This window comes from Moschus berezovskii, chromosome 1 (assembly GCF_049115385.1).
Source record: "Moschus berezovskii isolate FMDL1 chromosome 1, NW_MosBer_1.0, whole genome shotgun sequence".
NCBI classification, from domain to species: Eukaryota; Metazoa; Chordata; class Mammalia; order Artiodactyla; family Moschidae; genus Moschus; species Moschus berezovskii.
Window position 1 is genome coordinate 48,413,390 of NC_142460.1, and position 12,354 is coordinate 48,425,743.

Sequence of the window (12,354 nt, forward strand, 5' to 3'; positions counted from 1 at the left end):
TCAAATATTTCCTTTCTATTCCTCTGGGGTACATAGTAGAACTAAAATTATATGTAATTTTAGCTGAATGAGATGACTTCATAACTTTATCCATAATATTCATTTTACCATTTCCATCTTTATTGTTTTGTTAAGTAGATTAAACTAAAATGCTCATGGTGATCCTGGAATTTCATTTAGGATTATGATTCTTTCCATCTGGAAAGAAGGTTAAAAGAAAAGTGGTTGATTAGCTATTTATTTCCAAATACCCGAATACATTGAGAGTCTAATTGAATTTTTTAATTATCCAGATGTTGGACATATGTAAACTTTAAAAATAGAAAAAGGAACTGCCACTTAATAAGTCATAGGTTAGGGCAGCATTAGAAATAGAAAAAACTTTAAAGAGATGAATGTGGCCTTAATGACATTAACTTTACATTTTCCTATTGAGTGACTTCTCTCATCATCCTATTCTGTATTCAGTCACTTTAGGGAGACTCTCCTTACTACTGGCCCCCTCTAAATCTCTTTTCTTATTAACTCTTCAGAAATTCATTCACACAAAAAGGATTGATAGTTGCTCAGTGTAAGCTTTCCCAGGAGAACTGTCATTTTAAGCTTTTAATTAAGCAAAATAATCTTTTACTGCAGGATTTTTTAAAATGTAGTCAAAAGAAATGGGAGTATTTGAGGAACAAGAAAGTTTGATGCCTCTTATCATACCAGGTAGGTAACCACTCCCCCTCTCTCCTTAACAAATCGGGTTTTGTTTAACAAAAAGTATTAAGCAGAAGTAATTATCACACTAATTCTGGCTTATCTTTGTAACTGTTATCACAGCTATTCTCATTCCTGAGTGATCTTTTTCTAACTTGAAAGTTTATATGTTCTTCCCAAAAGAGAAAAAGAAAAGAAAAAAGGAAAATTAGCCCGGTGAAGGGTTATATAGATGATATCGAGGAGACATGGCACCAATAGCAATTTTTATAAACATATATAAAATAAAACAATTATATAAACTATAACAAAAATAAAAGAGATAACTTATTCAATCTGATTTCCTGACTGTTGATCTCTTACAAAGTTCCACAAAAAATTGCAATACAAATCCTTAAATCAAATAATGCTGGTAGAGTTCCTAGATGGTCAATAGGTCACCTAACTACCATATCATATTTGTGTAGCAATAGGGATGGACTCCAATTCATTATTAAGTCAAGGGAGGAGCCCACATTGCCTGAAACAAGACAGCTCGAGTGGCAGATCGTGTCATTGGCCAATACACCAAGTAGCTGCAACCACAACAACTGGGCCCCTGATCACGACAGGGAAAAGGCTGGTACTTCATAATCATATAATGAAAAAAAAAAAACAAAAAACCCACAGCTCAAGTGCTAAGGTCTGTCTCTCTCCTAGGTCTGATATCTGTTTCATCCTAAGTGCAATGGATCACATTAAACTCTACATCGACAACACCTATTATTCTATGATTGTTTGAAATAAGTAATTCTCCGGTAGGACAGGTATGTGGGAGGTCTGGCTGTTTGCCTTTGCTTTGATAAAAGTATAAAATACAATATAGAGATTTAATAGATGGATATATTGATTCATCAAGTACTTGTTCTTCATTCATCTTCCAACAAATAATTTTGAGGGACCGCTGTGCCAGACCCTGTGTTACAAACAATACATACACAGACCTGGGACCTAGGATGAAGTACAGGAATGGGCTTTAGAGTTATGATGAGTGGGTTAGAATGCCCATGCTGCTGCTGCTGCTGCTGCTAAGTCGCTTCAGTCGTGTCCAACTCTGTGCGACCCTATAGACGTTTGCCCAACAGGCTCCCCCGTTCCTGGGATTTTCCAGGCAAGAACGCAGGAGTTGGTTGCCATTTCCTTCTCCAGACCATGCTGCTAGTGACCAGCTATGTGACTTGAGCAAGCTACACATACTCTCTAAGCCACATTTTTTTTTTCCTTAAGATAGATACATTTGCAAGGTTGTCATGGGGATTAATGAAAACATAGGAATAGCACCTAACTTTTCTATAGTATTCCATCTTGGTCAATTTATTTATATCACTTTGCTTTAAAAAAATCTGATTAACAGGCAATGTAAATAGATTCTTAATTTCAAAAGCATAAATGATCAGGCAACAAAGTATAAGAATATTAGTATCAAATTACAAAAGAAAATCTCTTTAGTAAAGCACAAGGGGGTGCCTTTTGTTGAAATAGTGTATTAGAGGGCATGGATGCATTAAAATGAAGAGAATATTTGTAAATAGCTTCTTCCAAAATTCACACTGATAATCATTAGTTGTTAGGCCATTTGTCAGTGGGAAATATATCAGTTCTCAGTGATTAAAAAAAAAAAAAGGGCTTCTCAAAAAGTCTCCTCACATACAATTTCATAGAACACATCTAAATAAGTCAGTAGTGTGGGTGGGTTGCTAAGGAATGCTGTAGCTTAAAGCACTTATGTTATAGCTTTGAAAATATGGGTCCATGTAGAAATGAAATTACAAGAATTAAATCGTCAAAGCTATCCACAAGCCCATGTTTCAAAGATATTATGTACTTCTTGTAGATTGTACAAAATCTTCTATTTGTAAACTGTGATCCCCAGGGGACTTCTGCTGGAGAGAGATGCCCATGATAGAGATGAGAAGATGCTCACCACAGGGACAGGAATAGACTTCCCCATACCTTCCTGCAGTTGCAGCTTGAAGATCCTAAAATTTAACACACAAATCAAATACTTCCAGTCCAGCGTTCTGAATATAGTATTGCTCCAGGGGTGTTAAGTAAGAAATGAACTGAGCTGACTTATTCTGAAGGAATTTCCTATCTAAAAGTATCCCCATTCCTATTTCTTCTTGAAGAATTTACTTTCCAAAAGGACCGTTGTTGTTCAGGCACTAAGTTGTGTCCAACTCTTTGTGACCCCATAAACAGCAGCACACCAGACTTCCCTGTCCTTCACTATCTCCCTGGGTTTGCTCAAGCTCATGTCCATTGAGTCAGCAATGCCATCCAAACATCTCATCCTCTGTCATCCCCTTCTCCTCCTGCCCTCAATCTTTCCCAGCATGAGGGCCCTTTCTGATGAGTTGGCTCTTTGCATCAGGTGGCCAAAGTATTGGAGCTTCAGCTTCAGCATGGACAAGCATAAAGGCAAATGTATTTTAAAAAGTAAATAAATAAATTGCCCTGGTCACCTGTTTTTGTAAGCCAAACTTACTCCTGAACCAGGATATTTCTAGCATCCAATGGGTATACAGTCAGAAGTTCCAATACAATTCAGGCTAATATTAAAAGTTCAGTATATATAGGTGCTCTGGGGAAAACTAATAATTTAAATGAAACTAATAAAACTAATAATTTAAATAAATGGGACACATCATCCTCAACTAAATCAACCTTCTGCAACAACAGGATGTGGGACCTGCAGATACCAAGGAATGGTTTGTACTATGTCATTTTACATAAGGGACTTGAGCAGCTGTGGATTTTATATCAAGTGTGGGTCCTGGAACCAATACCCTGTGAATAGCAAGGGATGACTGCACCAAGTTTAAAAGCATCAATCAATCCCCAGCAACTGATGTTTTAAATGTATAATCCTTTCTCATCTCCTCTTGAATTCCATTTTACAGATGAAGAAACCGATACAGAATCACTCTTAATTACTCCAGGAAGCATTGCCAGGAGCAGAGTTTATACTTTCAATTCAATCTTAGGTGGAAATCAAAGGACAACTGATGAGATACATAAAATAATCTAATCACAAAATCTAATCATGGAGAAGAAAAGATTACCCAAACATTAGCCCATTACTAAGACAGAATACAGAAAAATGATCTAATATGTAGCTTCTAAATCTGCTAGTGGAAAACAAAATAGGACTGAAGTAGTTGAATTTCCATATGAAGGTACATACACAGGCTGAATGTGTAAAGGGATTATTACTGTATGCTAAAGCTGAAACTCCAATATTTTGGCCACCTCATGCAAAGAGTTGACTCACTGGAAAAGACTCTGATGCTGGGAAGGATTGGGGGCGGGAAGAGAAGGGGATGACAGAGAATGAGATGGCTGGATGGCATCACCGACTCAATGGACATGAGTTTGAGTGAACTCCAGGCGTTGGTGATGGACAGGGAGGCCTGGCATGCTGTGATTCATGGGGTCGCAGAGTCGGACACGACTGAGTGACTGAACTGAACTGAACTGATACAAGTTTTACCTTGAGACATTGTCATCTTTGCTGCTTCCTCCCTTAAATGAAGATATTTAAATTATTTAATTTCCCCTAAACTAAAGTGAAGTTCATAGAAGGAATACATTTTTGAAATTAAAATCTACGATAAAGAAGAAATTTTATAGAGCTTCCATATATTTGCCATCATTTTAGATTACAAAATTGAATCGGCTTAAGACTTGGAAAAAATACACTCCAGGGAGCCATTCAATATTGGTGAAAGAAACACACTCTGTTTTAATGTTTTGTTGTTGTCGATTTCATCACTTGTTTCTAAAACGCTCTGATCAAGCTCTTGGAAATCCAGGCTCCTCGATTTCTTTCATGGATTCTATGGGACTACAGAATAATTTAAAGTTTTCATCTGAGTTAAGGATCTTTAGTTCTGTAGTTCATCAACCTCATCTGTCACGTACATGTCACTGAAATGAGAAAAACCTTAGAAGGCAGGAAAAAATTAAAAACAAATTAATGTGGGAAGATGATATAAATCAAGTGGTGAAGCCAAGAGTGAATTATCAAAAGATCTTTCATCAGGAGTGAATACATTTTCCTTTCTCAAGAGGAACCCATTATGTGTTTTTGTTTGCACTGTTATACATCAAGGGGCATATTAAAGAAATAGATTTATTAGGATTTAGAATGTGTTTTACTCTGATAGGAAAGAATAGCAGTCCTTCAAATTTAATTTGAAAAGGCTTAAACCATGAAAGTCTACATAGGCATGGTAAGTAATGAATGCTATGAAAAACAAATACTATTTTTAACTTAAAACACATAACAAATCCTCTCCCATGAGAAAAAAAATACCAAAACAATACCAAGTTAGAATAAGCATTATTTATTCTATCTAAAATCCTCAGAATTTATTCAGTCAACTATGACAGTTTGAGGTTTTTATGGCAAATCATGTTCTGTTTACTGAAAAGGAAAAGAAACAATTAAATCAAGGGCTGCTCGTGTTTTCTAAGCTTGTTTTTCTTCTGAGTTAAATTGATTGGCTTTACCAATTGGTTTTGAAAGACATCTGTATAAAACAAGAGATTTCAATAAGGAGTTTGAGATTGCCAAGCAATTTGAGAGAACATCAAAGGTAGGCAGAAATTCAGAGATAAAGAAAAATTAGCTTTTCTATGGTTAACCTACCTGTAACTTGCCCAGTCATCACAATTGTTAATTAAAGAAGCATAAGTAGCCATATTGGAATCTGTGTATGTGTATGTATAAGGCAGAGACAGATCCAAAGAGATTAGTAGTGAGAAGAAATATCAAAGCATTGAATTTGGCCTAAGAACAGATTGGAGGGAGTAACTATTGCAGTTGGAGAGGTGAACTATTATTGCAACACAGAGAATGCTCTGGACAAGAGATCTGCCAGTGTCTCAACAGTTAAGCAGGAAAAGGCTTTTCTTTTCCAGGAAGAAGTCTACAAGGCTAGAGAGAACCACATGTGGGGAAGTGGGAAGAAGGATGGCCTGATGAGACAGCAGATCAAAGACTGGTTTACTGTGAAGCCCCCTACTCTTGACAGGAGCTCCTTAGGAGAGTTAGGATGCTGGCTTAGGATGAAGGAGGTCAAAATTCAGGGACCTGGGGAAAGGAGAGAAAATTAAGTTTGAGTGTTCTGATTGATTAGCAAGAATAGGCAGTTCAGCAAATCACTTATGAGGCAAAGAATGGAAATTTGGAGAGTCTATATCTGACTTGTCATAGGTAAATAAGGGCACATCTGTGAGTTACACCTAAATCATATGGGGTAGGCTGGCTTCTGCAGTATGCTGTTTGCTGGAACACAAGAGTGGGAGGATTTCTTTAACCTTTGCTGTTTCCTAGCACCAAATGTGTGTAAAGCGCATTCATGCTCAGTCATGTCCAACTCTGTGACCCCAGGAACTGTAGCTCTTCTGTACATGGGACTATCCAGGCAACAATACTGGAGTAGTTTGCCATTTCCTACTCCAGGGGAATTTTCTTGACCCAGGGATAGAACCTGTGTCTCTTGTATCTCCTGGATTGTCAGGTGGATTCTTTACCACTGTGCCATCTAAAGGGCCAGGGCAAAAGTCAACAGTCTTACTCTTTTAATGTGACTCCCAGCTCTGAGCCTTTCTTCCTCTTGACCAAAAAAGAAAAAAAAAAAAAATGTTGTCCCTTATCCTCTCCTGCTACAAAGATACTGGAAGAACCAGTTTGCTGTCTCAAGTGCTAGGACAGGAGAGGGGAAGGAAGAGTGATATTGGAAAATCTTTAAAGAAACCCTTGCACAGCAACAAGTGAGCTGAGGATGTCCTCCTAAAATGATCATGGTTCCTTTAACAAGATGAAAAGCACCTAGAAGGGACATAGTATTTCATCAAATCCCTTCAGTGACCTGGGAGAGTCTCGACTGGAGTGTGCAGTTTGTTACCAGGGCTCTGAGCATGGGAAGCACTACATGCAGTCTCTGGGCAGATTCAGGCTGCAGAACTGCAGCATACAAGGAGTTAAGAGAGTTTAGAGCTTTCAATAAGTCATCAGGCACATATTGGCACTGGGTCTGGCTTGAACAAGAACAAAAAGGTCACCTCTGACAGAAGATCTCATCAGGGTGAAAGTATAGACCAGTGACTTTATTATGCCCCAGAGGCTCAGAGTCAGGAGGTGTGTGAAATAAAGCAGGTTGAGATTTTTTTCCATCCTGGGAAATAGATGCTGCATAAACTTGAATAAAGTTCATAAACCTTTGAATTCCTGAGTCTTATTTTCTTAATCAAGAACACTACTTACCACTTTGATGACTTTTAAGTTTATCTCAAGAATTCATAGGCTGATAAGAGCTTGAGAAAAAAGTATTGTTTTTATACATATACAGTATGCACCGTTTTATACATACTACCACTATTAAAAGCAACGAAATGCACCATAAATTATGTCATTAATTCCATAAGGCTGAAAGGAAATTAGTTCTGCTCATAAGTAACAAAATGCTGATTGTTCTCATTCGATTTCACCATTTTGGAGCATTTAGAACTTTTATCACTATTGTGATAAATTAGAAGTGGGAATGTAGTCTGTGTTTTCTCTAATTTTGTAGTCATAATGCCGTTTCTGACATACTTTGTCTCTGTCATCAAAGTAATACAATTTGCTTCTTAATTACATTTCTGGGTGAAGGTAAAATAACAAAGAACCACACCAATGAATTCATCTCCTTTTAATATATCTTACTGTGAGCTTTAGTTAATGTTGAAGAGATGGAAAGAGGTGCAGGGAACCAGATTAGATTCTCCCTTTCTTTGACCTGTCCTAGTTTACAGAATGTTATTATTCTGCATTCCATATATTAAATATAATTACATTTTAGTGTCGTCTCTATTTCTCATAATGTTGAAGTGTTCATTGTAGCTTACCAAGAAGCCTTAAATATGGGTGCATGAGAAGCCGAAATGAACAAAATGATTCCAATCCTGTTTTCTGTATCTCATTATCAAGGCTTTATTTAACCACTCTCCTAGAAAAGGGGCAGCTGCACTTAAATTATACCATCACCTAATGGAGACCACCCAGAGAGACTCCAAAAGTTGTATGCACAATAATTTCTAGAGGCTTTCCATCATCCTTTGTTCAGCAACATCCACAATATCTATCTTAGCATTTGGTGGAGGATTCTGAATCTGAAGCATCATTTTCTCTCCTAACCATCACACTCCATGGTTCACGTAAGCTCTGTCAGCCTCCAGTTTCTGCAGTCTCTGAAAGAAATCCCCTCTTTGTACTACTTCCAGTATAGATTCAAGCCACGGGTAACAGTGGCTAGTAAAAAGCCCTTCTTCTTCCTCCTCACCCCCAACAAGGAAGAACCAGCTGAGGACAATATTGGCGAGCAGGCTGACCTCAGCTGACACTCCAAAAACGTTTACTTAGCACTGCCCTAGATGTGAGTAGAAATAAAGGTAAATAAATACAGGGCCCAAGCCCTGCAGAATCTGGCAGTGTATTAATGCACCCGGGAAGATTCTGAGAAGTTTATTCACACTAAACTGTTATTAGCTGACAAGTGTTAGTTCCATCAGGTGCTATTGCATCAGGTTCCTTAGCAACCCAGTTCCTCCCTCCCTGGTTGGGTGGTAACAGCAGGAGAGGCTGGTGACTCGGTATTGTTGTGTGGGAACAGCTTTTCAGGGAATCTGTCAGAGACTTATAAAGTTGCTCAACAGAGGCTCCAGAGAACCGGCTGTCATCCTATTTCATCCTGGACCTTTTAGAGAATGGGCTCCCTGAAATGTCCCTGAACAGATTCTCTGCCAAGCAAGAGGGCAAGTGTGCGGAGCTGACCTTGGAGCCAGAAGTCTCAAGAGACTCATTTTCTCATTAAGGATTTTATTCCCTTTAAAAGCACCATAATGTAGCTTGAAAAACTACTTTCCTTTAAGAGCTTGTCTCACAGCCTGATGTACTTTGCGGGGTAATGGCCACAGAATTTAGGTTCAACTGGCAGTAATCCTAAAGGGCACCATATCAAGTGTTCAGAACATCAGGAATTTTAGGCTAGGAATAAAGTGGCCTCCTGAGTGAATTTCACATTTCACTGAGTGGATAGAGGAGATGTATACTGAAAAAAAAGGTTTTGGCAGAAAAAGTCTAGACAGAGTTTTAATAGAAGATAACTGTATTTCTATCTATGGATAGACCGAAATATATATAAAAATACTTAGATATAAGATAAAACATATATAGATAAGATAAAATATATAATAGATATAGATATTAAATATCTATATATAAAATACATAGATATACTTTTATCTATATATCCTATAATACCATCTGTCTGTATATATAAGTATACATATGTAATTTCTTGTATTCAATCTGTGGTTATTTAACAGTAAAAAATGAAAACCAGGGGCCAACCTACTTACACAAAAATTTATAGAATATTCCTTTAGTTTGGTCTATGATCATAAAATAGTAACCTTTTTAAAAAATGAAAACTAGAGGACAGACTACTTATAGAAATTTAGCTGAAAAAAATTCTGATGAACTCTTTTATCACTTATCCAGGTCACTGAATATGCTTAGGTTTAAAATCTATGAGGACTGTCCTGCAGGTTAAGGCCTTGGCCAGTTAGCTTGGAACAAGGCTTCTTTCATCTGTGAACAGACCGATTCAATAAACTGTTGTTAGCAGTGAATGATGCCATGTGTTCCTTTGCCCTAGTCCCAAAGTGTCATATATATAAGTAAGGAGAACAGGAGCATGTGGTTTTCTATAGTTTGTGTATTTTGTAATTTGTCATGAAATTTTTCACATACTTGCTACCATGTAATATCCAGTAGAATACAGAATATGCCACCTATCAGGGGCTCAAATAGAAAACAAAGTGTTACAACTGGCTGTTGACATAGCCTGTCATCTCAAATATAAGAGTGAGATGAACCATCTCAAGAACAGAGACCAGATGTGCTGGAGGAACTTGAGGAAGAATGAACCACTCTGTCTTGAAGAGGGCTAGGATGGGATTGGGCTTCCCTCATGGCTCAGATGGTAAAGAATCTGCCTGCAATGCAGGAGGTCCAAATTCTATCCCTGGGTAGGGAAGATCACCTGGAGAAGAGAATGGCAACCCACACCAGTATTCTTGCCTGGAGAAGCCCATGGACAGAGGAGCCTGGCAGGCTATGGTCCATGGGGTCACAAAGAGTTGGACAGGACTGAGCAACTAACACTTTCACTTCTACTTTCTTTCAGGATGGGATTAGCAGCCATTTCCAGTTCTGCCTGGACCCATTACCACCTCAGGATTAGAATCTAATGTACAACATGGTGACTACAGTTGGTGACACTGTATTGTATAATTAAAATTTGCTAAGAAAATAGAACTTAAATGTTTTCATAAAAAAAGTAAATATGTGAGGTGATGAATATACTACTTTGGTGGGAATATGCTAATTTCATACCTCTGTATACATATATCAAATCATCACATTGTATACTTTGTATATGTATTAAAACTTTGTCAATTACACAACAAAAATTTTAAAAACTAAACCAATGAGGTCCATATGTAATTATTAAAGTTATCCAGAGGAGAAAATTTTTTAAATTTTGTTAGAAAAAAATCTTCTGGCATCTCTCTCCTCAAGTTCCAAAGCGTTCACCCAATCTTTAAAAAAAAAAAAAAAAAGCATTAATTAATTAAACAGTCTGATGAGAAGGAAAGGGATCTGACTTCAATCAAGTAGCTCATTATGACATATGACAATAACATGTCAGAATAAACAGCATGTGGTAGACAATAAATGTTTTGACAATAATATTAGTGATTATAAAAAGTAGATAATGTCTGAGGAACTTACGATGTACGAAGTGAAAGTGAAAGTGTTAGTTACTCAGTCATGTCTGACTCTTTGTGACCCCATGGACTGTAACCCGCCAGGCTCCTCTGTCCATGGGGATTCTTCAAGCAAGAATACTGGAGTGAGTAGCCATTTCCTTCTCCAGGAGATCTTCCCAACCCAAGGGATTGAACTCAGGTCTCCTGCATTGCAGGCAGATTCTTCACTATCTGAACCACTAGGGAAGTTCCTATTATGTACTAAACACCTAGCTAAACACTATAGTCAGGCAATTCCAGCTGAAACACATTCTTCACAACTCAATGGACAGCAATACCTGACCTAACTTAAAGTCATTTGATGGCAAAACTTCACCTGAACAGCTATGTGACTATTTCCAGCCTTTTTAAATTCAATTTAGTGTGAGTATCTGTGTACTTTCCTATAGAATAATTAATATGTTTGACTCTACTGCTCAAACTCTGTCATGGGGTATTGTGTGACACATAGACTCTATTTAACCTTTCTTTAAATATTAAAAATGGGGGTGAGACGAGGAGAGAGATGAGGCTGAGCTGGGTCTTGACAGTACTATCCATTTGCCTGAGCACCCTGGTCATGGCCACAGGGGCCAAGGGCAAATGGAAGCTGCAGATTGGAGTCAAGAAATGGGTAGACCACTGTCCCATCAAATCACAGAAAGGGGACATCCTGCAGCTGCACTACACGGGTAAGTTAGAAGATGGAACAGAGTTTGACAACAGCCTGCCCCAGAACCAGCCCTTTGTCTTCTCCTTGGGCACAGGCCAGGTCATCAAGGGCTGGGACCAGGGCTGATAGAGATGTGTGAGGAGGCAAAGCAGAAGCTGGTGATTCCATCAGAGCTGGGGTATGGAGAGTGGGGAGCTCCCTCAAAGATTCCAACCTTGGTGCAACCTTGGTGTTTGAGGTGGAGCTGCTCAAAATCGAGCAACATTCAGAACTGTAGCCAAACTGGAGAAGGGCGGTGGAGAGGCACCCTTCAGGGACCCGTCTGTTTCAAGGAAGAAAAAAAAACCTTAACCGCCCCCCCCCCCCCGAAAAAGGAAAAAAAGAAAAGAAAAACGTCTTAATTCTAGGGTACTTCCAGTCTGGTGGATTTTAGACAAGGGCTGTAGACACTAAGTCCTTCCAATAACATTTAACTGAGCATTACTATTTTATCTATTTTACGATTGGGAAACCAAAGCACAGAGAGATTAAGTAGCTTCTCTAAGGTCACACAGCTGGTGATGACTGGAGTTAGGACCTGAATTTAGGCAGTTTGTCATCAAGACCTATGATATCTACCCACTGTTTTGTGCTACTTCTTATATGGATAATGACACATAATAGAGAATCAAGTTTCATGATAAGATAATGGAATGCCTATGTATAACCTATAAGAATATATTTTATAAACAAGCAGAAATGCTTTGTGTTTCATTTTGGACAACTAGTCTAAGGCATTGACCAAGAGCTACAGGTACGAGAAAGCAATATTGCATAGAAGAGGAACAGAACAAGGTCACTTTATCAGCGGCAGGTCCTGGGAAACCCAGGACATCAAAGAAGAAGCAATCATCAGAGGAAGATCTTAGGAATCTTTGTGTTAGATGTCTGGAAGAACCCCAAGGCAGCACCGGAAAGCAAGGACCAAAGAAATCAGGAGAACTACACACCTACAGAGATCCAAGAGGTGACTGAAGATCTCCGCGTCCCTTTTTCATTGACCTGGATGTCCCACTGGGATTACAAGGGTCGCAACC

At 38.4% G+C, this 12,354-nt stretch overlaps 1 pseudogene; it reads left to right on the forward strand.

Annotated features, from left to right (window-relative positions):
- The first annotated feature begins 11,131 nt into the window (after window positions 1-11,131).
- LOC129550297 (peptidyl-prolyl cis-trans isomerase FKBP2 pseudogene) lies at window positions 11,132-11,555 on the forward strand (annotated as a pseudogene).
- The last annotated feature ends 799 nt before the right edge of the window (window positions 11,556-12,354 follow it).